Below are 9663 nucleotides of genomic sequence, written 5' to 3'. Positions count from 1 at the left end.
TTTTATAATTATAACATGAATCAAGGCAAATTGGAAGTGGTCAAACAGGAGATGGCAAGAGTGAATGTCGACATTTTAGGAATCAGCGAACTAAAATGGACTGGAATGGGTGAATTTAACTCAGATGACCATTATATATACTACTGTGGGCAAGAATCCCTTAGAAGAAAAGGAATAACCATCATTGTCAATAAGAGTCTGAAATGCAGTACTTGGATGCAATCTCAAAAATGACAGAGTGATCTCTGTTCATTTCCAAGGCAAACCATTCAATATCACGGTAATCCAAGTCTATGTTCAGATCAATAATGCTGAAGAAGCTGAAGTTGAAGGGTTCTATGAAGATCTACAAGACCTTTTAGAACTAATACCCAAAAAAGATGTCCCTTTCATTATAGGGGACTGGAATGCAAAAGTAGGAAGTCAAGAAACACCTGGAGTAACAGACAAATTTGGCCTTGGAGTACAGAATGAAGCAGAGCAAAGGCTCATAGAGTTTTGCCAAGAGGATGCACTAGTTATAGCAAACACCCTCTCCCAAAAACACAAGAGAAGACTCTACACATGGACATCACCAGATGGTCAACACCAAAATCAGATTGATTATATTCTTTACAGCCAAAGATGGAGAAGCTCTATACAATGAGCAAAAGCAAGACCTAGAGCTGACTGTGGCTCAGATCATGAACTCCTTATTGCCAAATTCAGACTGAAATTGAAGAAAGTAGGGAAAACCACTAGACCATTCAGGTATGACCTAAATCAAATCCCTTATGATTATACAGTGGAACTGGGAAATAGATTGAAGGGGACTAGATCTATAGACAGAGTGCCTGAAGAACTATAGATGGAGGTTCATGACATTGTACAGGAGACAGGGATCAAGACCATCCCCAAGAAAAAGAAATGCAAAAAGCAAAATGGCTGTCTAAGGAGGCCTTACAAATAGCTGTGAAAAGAAGAGAAGAGAAAAGCAAAGGAGAAAAGGAAAGATATACCCGTTTGAATGCAGAGTTCCAAAGAATAGCAAGGAGAGATAAGAAAGACTTCCTCAGTGATCAGTGCAAATAATAGAGGAAAACAATAGAATGGGAAAGACTAGAGATCTCTTCAAGAAAATTAGAGATACCAAGGGAGCAGTTCATGGAAAGATGGGCTCAATAAGGGACAGAAATGGTATGGACCTAACAGAAGCAGAAGACATTAGGAAGTGGTGGCAAGAATACACAGAAAAACTGTACAAAAAAGATCTTCATGAGCCAGATAATCATGATGGTGTGGTCACTCACCTAGAGCCAGACAGCCTGGAATGTGAAGTCAAGTGGGCCTTAAGAAGCATCACTGTGAACAAAGCTGGTGGAGGTGATGTAATTCCAGTTGAGCTATTTCAAATCCTGAAAGATGATGCTGAGAAAGTGCTGCAATCAACATGCCAGCAAATTTGGAAAACTCAGCAGTGGCCGCAGGACTGGAAAATGTTAGTTTTCATTCCAATCCCAAAGAAAGGCAATGCCAAAGAATGCTCAAACTACCGCACAATTGCACTCATCTCACACGCTAGCAAAAATAATGCTCAAAATTCTACAAGCCAGTTTTCAGCAACATGTAACCATTCAATATAGATTTAGAAAAGGCAGAGGAACCAGAGATCAAATATCCAACATCCACTGAATCATCAAAAAGCAAGAGAGTTCCAAAAAAACATCTATCCCTGCTTTATTGACTATGACAACGCCTTTGACAATGTGATCACAACAAACTCTGGAAAATTCTAAAAGAGATGGGAATACCAGACCACCTGACCTGCCTCTTGAGAAATCTGTATGCAGGTCAAAAAACAAGTTAGAACTGGACATGGAACAGCAGACTGGTTCCAAATAGGGAAAGGGGTACATCAGGGCTGCATATTGTCACCCTGCTTATTTAACTTATATGCAGAGTACATCATGTGAAACGCTGGGCTGAAGGAAGCACAAGCTGGAATCAAGATTGCTGGGAGAAATATCAGTAACCTCAGATATGCAGATGACACCACCCTTATGGCAGAAAGTGAAGAAGAACTAAAGAGCCTCTTGATGAAAATGAAAGAAGAGAGTGAAAAATTTCGCTTAAAACTCAACATTCAGAAAACTAAGATCATGGCATCTGGTCCCATCACTTCATGGAAAATAGATGGGGAAACAGTGGAACAATGGCAGACATTTTAGGGGGGGCTCCAAAATTACTGTAGATGGTGACTGCAGCCATGAAATTAAAAGAAGCTTACTCCCTGGAAGGAAAGTTATGACCAACCTAGACAGCATATTAAAAAGCAGAGACATTACTTTTCCAACAAAGGTCCATCTAGTCAAGGCTATGATTTTTCCGGTAGTCATGTATGAATGTGAGAGTTGGACTATAAAGAAAGCTGAGCACTGAAGAATTGATGCTTTTGAACTGTGGTGTTGGCAAAGACTTTTGAGAGTCCCTGGACTGCAAAGAGATCCAAACAGTCCTAAGGGATCCTAAGAAAGATCAGTCCTGGGTGTTCATTGGCAGGTCTGATGCTGAAGCTGAAACTCCAATACTTTGGCCACCTGATGCAAAGAACTGACTCATTGGAAAAGACCCTGATGCTGGGAAAGATTGAAGGCGGGAGAAGGGGACAACAGAATGAGATGGTTGGATGGCATCACCGACTCAATGGACATGAGTTTGGGTAAACTCTGGGGGTTGGTGATGGACAAGGAGGCCTGGTGTGCTGCAGTCCATGGGGTTGCAAAAAGTTGGACACAACTGAGCGACTGAACTGAACTGAACTCAAAAAAGAGGACTTCCCTGGTGGCTCAGATGGTAAAGCGTCTGCCTACAATGTGGGAGACCTGGGTTCGATCCCTGGGTCAGGAAGATCCTCTGGAGAAGGAAATGGCAACCCACTCCAGTACTCTTGCCTGGAAAATCCCATCAATGGAGGATCATGGTAGGCTACAGTCCATGGGGTCACAAAGAGTCGGACACAACTGAATGACTTCACGTTCACTTTTCACTTTCAACTCAAAAACAATCATATTAACAGATATAAGTGGAATAAAATGAATTTTAGACTTGAAAAAATACTAATTGATATACGCTATAAAACATGTTTTCCTCTCAAGGCAGTAACAGCATAATCAATGGGTTCAAAATTAAACCATTAGGTTGAATTAACTTATTCTCATATCTGGCATTGGCATATAGATACATACATACACATGTATATATACACATATAGATAGATCGATAGATAGATAGATACAGCTGTGAATATAGATATCTATCTATGTATATTTAACAACTTCACTTCTTTAAGTCCCTCTCCTAGAGTACCAAACATGGGCTTCTGAAAGTCTTAGGTCTTTACCTGTTTATTTGACAGGTATATCCAGATTAGCCTTTATATTAGAAAATAATAGGAAAGCAACTACTTCAGAAAGATAATAAATAAGAATGGCTTATTCTTTCCACAGTGCTTGAATTTCTTGGAGTCACCTGTGAAAAACGCAAAGTTTACCCACCCAAAATAGACCTCTAATTCAGATTATGAAGAGGTACTGAGAAATGGCACTTCTGGGACCTTCTGAAATCTCAGCATTGAGGCAGCTGCCTCTTATTTCAACCACAAAACTGACCACAAAAAATTGCATTCCATTTCAGATAGACTCCTGAATAATCAAGCATCACTAGAACAAATTAAGAATTCTGCTTTCATTTTTCTACTTAACCAGAATCAATCCTACGGTGGCTCAAGGCACAGTTCCATGAGTATCACATTTCACAAATCTTTTTATATAGCTTAAACAAAGTTAAAATGAATATCAGGACCATCCTAGAAGGGGAAAGAAATAAAATATAAAACAAAATTTTGGGAATATTTAGTGGAGGAAAACAACTGTCTCAACTACCATAATTTCCTGAGGTTACTAAGCCAATTATGCACATATGTATATAAGAGTACATGCAGATGCATAGGGCAGAGATCATACACATAACAGCTTAAATTCTGTTCCATCACAAACTGATAGGCAGGTTTCTTTTTCACACTGTAACTGCCTGTTGTAGTCAATACTAATCCATAGCAATCAAAGTATACATTATCTTCCCATTCCTGAAAAGAAATAGGTCAGTGAAAATATTCCAATTCACAGCACTCTGAGGAAGCGCCAACTTCCTAAGAAAGGAAAACAGTATTGATAATAATGATATCTAGTGTCTTCTTTGCACTGTGAAAAGTGAAAGTGAAGTCACTCAGTCGTGTCTGACTCTTTGTGACCCCATGGACTGTAGCCTACCACGATCCTCCATCGATGGGATTTTCCAGGCAAGAGTACTGGAGTGGGTTGCCATTTCCTTCTCCAGAGGATCTTCCTGATCCAGGGATTGAACCCAGGTCTCCCGCATTGTAGGCAGATGCTTTACAAGTGTTTAATAGATGGCATCTATTTTCATTCTCCCAGCAATGCTATGCAACAGATAATAATATCATCCTCACTTTACAGACGGCAAGACTATGGACCAGACCATTTAAATAACACGGACAGCTTTTCTGCCCGCTCCCCCCTCCCCCCGAGCGCCACTCCGGCCGCACTGCGCTCGCTCTGAGCTCCGGGCTCCTGCTAAGCCAGCGCTGCTGTCGCCTCCCTCCAGTCGCCATCATGATCATCTACCGGGACCTCGTTAGCCATGACGAGATGTTCTCCGACATCTACAAGATCCGGGAGGTCGCGGACGGCTGTGTCTGGAGGTGGAGGAGAAGATGGTCAGTAGGACAGGGGGTAACATCGATGACTCGCTCATTGGTGGAAATGCCTCCGCTGAAGGCCCCGAGGGCGAAGGTATCAAAAGCACAGTAATCACTGGTGTCGATATTGTCGTGAACCATCACTTGCAGGAAACCAGCTTCACAAAAGAAGCCTACAAGAAGTACATCAAAGATTACATGAAGTCAATCAAAGGGAAACTTGAAGAACAGAGACCAGAAAGAGTAAAACCTTTTATGACAGGGGCTGCAGAACAAATCAAGCACATCCTTGCGAATTTCAAAAACGATCAGTTCTTTATTGGTGAAAACATGAATCCAGATGGCACGGTTGCTCTGCTGGACTACCATGAGGATGGTGTAACCCCACATATGATTTTCTTTAAGGATGGTTTAGAGATGGAAAAATGTTAACAAAGTTGGCAGTTACTTTGGAACAATCACCTGTCGTCATAACTGGCTGGCCACTGCTTTTCATCCACACAACACCAGGACTTAGACAGATGGGACTGATGTCATCTAGAGCTCTTCATTTGTTTTGCACATTGATTTATTTGGAGCGGAGGCATTGTTTTTGAGAAAACGTGTCATGTAGGTTGTCTAAAAATAAAACGCATTTAAACTCAAAAAATAAATAAATAAATAAATAACATGGACAGCGTCACAAAGCTAGAAATGGTAGAAATAAGACCAAAACCAAGCTTTTAAGTGCTATACAGAATTGTCTCTGTTGACAAGAGAAGGTAAACAAATCTCTATTATGAAATATCCTTGTGGAACATGGATGGCCTCCACCTTAAAAATAATCAAAATATTTTTTAAAATTCTGAGCAAAAAATGATCCACATTATGATGGAAAGTACTACATTTTGCTCACCACCAGTGTATTAACTTTGCCAGCTAAATTCAAGAACTGGAACTATACATACGAAAAGTGCTGAGTATCTCCAAAAACTTTTGAATCAATGGTTTCCAAATTCAAAACCATAAGGATTATGGCTCAATATGAACTTTCACTGTTTCCCCTTCCTTCCTTCCTTCCTTCCTCCAGCCAAAAAAAGAAAAAAAAAAATTTCTATTAAATACCTTTTAAATTCAGACACTGTTAATTACCTGGGCTGCTTCAATAAACAAATCAAGATCTCTGATCTTAAGATTATAACCCAGTGGAAAGACAAGAGAATAAAAAGCAATTTCAATTCTCAGTAAAAAGGTTTGATAAGCTCTAAATATGGATAAATAAGCCCTATGTTTAGGAGGGGTTTCCTGATCCAACCTTTTTGTAGGAGAGACCACAGGAAAATTTATGTTGAAGGTTATTTCTAACTTGAGACCCAAAGATAATGACAAACTAATTGATGTGAAAATATGAAGATGGCTAAAGAAATCAGATATCTATGACATAAAAATCAGTTAGAGAAAGCAAACTCTCAATGGAAAACCAGCAAAACATATAAACAGGCAGTCTTCAGAATAAATCTAAATAGGCAATAAACATATACCACAAATGCGTATCCTGGCTCATAATTAAAGAAATGAGAATCAAAACAAATGTACAACAATATTTCACACATCAGATCAGCAAAATGTAGAGTTTGATGATAATGCTTGAAAACCCATATATTTTGAACAATATGAAGTTTTAAGGAATACAACAAGGCAATAGTTATGAAAACTAAATTAAAAATGAAGGTACCCTACTCTTTCACTCCTAAGAGATTAATGCAAAAGCTACACTTATAAGAATTTATCCAAATGTGTATTCAAAAATGTTCATTAAAATATGTTTGTAATGGCTAAACCTAAAAATAAAAAAAGTACCTATCAATATTCTGGTTTAATAAGTGCTGACAAGTCTACTTTTTATGGGTTGAATTGTGTCCTCCTCTCAGATTCACAGTGGAGATCTCTGCCAACAGTCAGAATTCTTAAAATAAATTGGAGGAAGGGCATCCATGGAGCTGAGGCTTAGAGCTCTGAGAACCTTTGGGTTGATACTGGTGCTTCTAAGCTAGGAGGAAGAACCTTGTAGATCTGATTCACAGAACCATGGCCACATTTCCATTAGGCAATGTAGGCACAGTGCCTAGACCAAAAATACTTTCAGGGAACCATGACAATGTTTTGATTTGTTTTAAAATAAGAGTGAATTTTAGGTTAATGGAAATATTTTTTATAAATAATAGTAATATATTTTTCTTTATTAATGCCATCAGAAAATATAGTTTTAAAAAGTTGTTAATGGTAGAAGCGATCTCCAAAGGCATAAGGGCCCAGAGCCCACAAAATTATAATGTGATCCTTCCTGCAGTTCTAAGAAGTCCCTGCCTGAGATGGTACTTGTGTCTCTAAGTGGGTAGAAATGGGTCGGTTCTGGGTGTGCTGGCAAGCTGACAATTTTGAACTCAACTACTGCAACTGAAATTAACTGTTACTATCAAAAGACAGAAGTGATGCTGGAGAGAGAGACGGGACAGAAAGCAAATAGGAATAGGATTAGAAGGAAATAGCAATAGATAGAAAACAGGGAGGACACTTCATCCTCCAGCCTTCTGTTCTCCTTCTACTACCCCCATTGGCAGAGTCAGGGAAAGAGTTGGGGCCGCACATGGAAAAGAAAAGGTGGTTTGTGGAGTTCTAAGCCTAGCATCATTAAGAAGTATAGAAGAATAGGTCTGAAATGGAGAGGCAATAAATTATTGGCACATTCATATGATGGAGTAATATACAACCTGTTAACAAGAATTAGATGATTCTGAATGTTAATATAGACAGTATCTAAAATATATGATAACATACTAAATATAAATGCACACTAGTATTGAGTAGAATAGGATAATATATAATGGTAAATATAGATATATAGATAACTAGATAGATAAATATTTCAATTCCTCATTCTAGAAGAAACTCAACAAACTTTAAATGGTGTTTAAATTTAGTGGTGAATAAATTGAGAATGAAAGCTGTCATTTTTTATTGCTTTTGTATCATGTGAAATTTTCTTAATAGACACTTGTAGCTTCATTAATTCTCTTTAATATCAACAGATGTTATTTGGATAGTTGGATTACACCCCTTTCTAGCTCTTTTTAAAATCACATGCATCAAAAATTAATAATTACTGTTTAATGATGATTAAGTTCTAAGAAACATTTTTTAGGAATCTTTCAGAGAGATATCTCTATTTGGTCTTCTCTTTGATTTCATCTCCCATCATTCTCTTTATATTCTGCACCAAATAAATGGAATTCCTTTCTGTTTTAAAAAAAAAGTCTCTATTTCCTCCTACCAATCCCTTCTTATAGCTAACTCCAGCTATTCCCATTATTCAAGTTAACACTACTTTCTCAAGAAAACTTCCACGAGTTCTTGTTTAGTTCATTTATCTAATATGTGTTTTCAATGTCCCTGAACTTTTTCTTATAACAGTCACTACACTTCTATTTTGCTATTTTTTTAATAACAGTTTTCTTTATTAGGCTTTAAGAAGCACTGTGTGGGCAGGGTTGTAACTTCTTGGTTCACCTAGAAAATTTACTGGCTTTTAATAAATAAATAATGGGGTGGGTTTTAGATAGGAGAATGGCTGTATGGAAGCCTGAATATATAACTGCAAGTTGTTTATCACTTAGTTAAGAATTTATGTAGCTTTTTAAGGACTAAAGGAAAATGTCTGCAGAATTGTAAAATAATGTTAGCTGTAGCGCTAAGCTAATTATAGTAAATATAAATGGGTAAGAGTAATTAACTATCTTGAAATCAACTTAGGGAAAGGGAAACTACATAAAAACTGAGTTTTACTGAAATTCAAACAAAACCAGTGTATAAACTCAGAAAGATTTACAAATACACTGCAGATTTTTTAAACTTGTAACCTATCCAAGGAAATAATAAATTTAAATTAAAAGATGGTCTCCAAGGATTTTAGAGGGAAAAAAATGAGTGAGTTGAAAAGGAAGGGTATCTATATTCACCCAGAACTGTCCAAAGGGGAACATGTAGAGGGTATACTTGAGTTCAGATCACACCAGGTCGAGGGGTAGGGACGATTTATAAGGCTTTTCATTCATCTTAAATTAATTATCCTTAATATATATCCAACTTTATTTCACTGTAGTAAACAATATTTTGATTATATTTATTTCCCAGACGCATAACACCAGAAATTATATATTCTGTAAAGAAGACTTTGATTATATACATTAATCATTAGAAAGATATTTATTATACTATTATATTTTAACAAACAGTAAACTTTAATTTCTGCATTAATTTATAATGATAAATTGGATAGCATAAATCAGTTACCCAAACTTTGCCAACTTTAGGTATATTAACCAAATGTAGTTTCTGTATTACAAAACTGAGGCCCAAAACCCAGTTCTTGATTTTCACTGTGTTCTACCTGAATAATGAACCACACAGTCTCCCTGAACTATATTTAATTAAGCAAACATGTACTGAATATGTACTGTTTTTCAATTACTGTGCTGGAAATTGAGAGGAATATAGATGAAAAAGACAGTGCTATTGTCCTTGAATAGTTTACAGTCTGAGTACATGGACACATACACACACTACTTTAATTTCATATACTGTATAAAAAAGAGGTATAGCCTGAACTCCTAGAGAAAAGAGAGGAACCTAACTCAACCCACTTAGGCTTAGGGAAGTCTTCCTGAAGAAAAGAACAGTTAATCCTAAAGTGACCTATGTGGTTAAATTATTCAACAAAGATTTTAGAGTGGCTTTTTTTAGTGATGACCAATGAAGTAAAGAAAAATATGCTCATAGTGAGTAAACAGATAAGAAATATCTACAAAGAAATAAGAAATGTGAAAAAGGACCAAATGGAAAACTTAGAGCCAAAAACATACACCATCTGA

At 37.2% G+C, this 9663-nt stretch overlaps 1 pseudogene; it reads left to right on the top strand.

Annotated features, from left to right (window-relative positions):
* Positions 1-4655: 4655 nt before the first annotated feature.
* LOC133050810 (translationally-controlled tumor protein-like) lies at positions 4656-5306 on the top strand (annotated as a pseudogene).
* Positions 5307-9663: the final 4357 nt, after the last annotated feature.

This window comes from Dama dama, chromosome 33 (genome assembly GCF_033118175.1).
Source record: "Dama dama isolate Ldn47 chromosome 33, ASM3311817v1, whole genome shotgun sequence".
NCBI classification, from domain to species: Eukaryota; Metazoa; Chordata; class Mammalia; order Artiodactyla; family Cervidae; genus Dama; species Dama dama.
The sequence above is the reverse complement of the archived record's forward strand: the minus strand, read 5'-3'. Positions and strand labels throughout refer to the sequence as shown.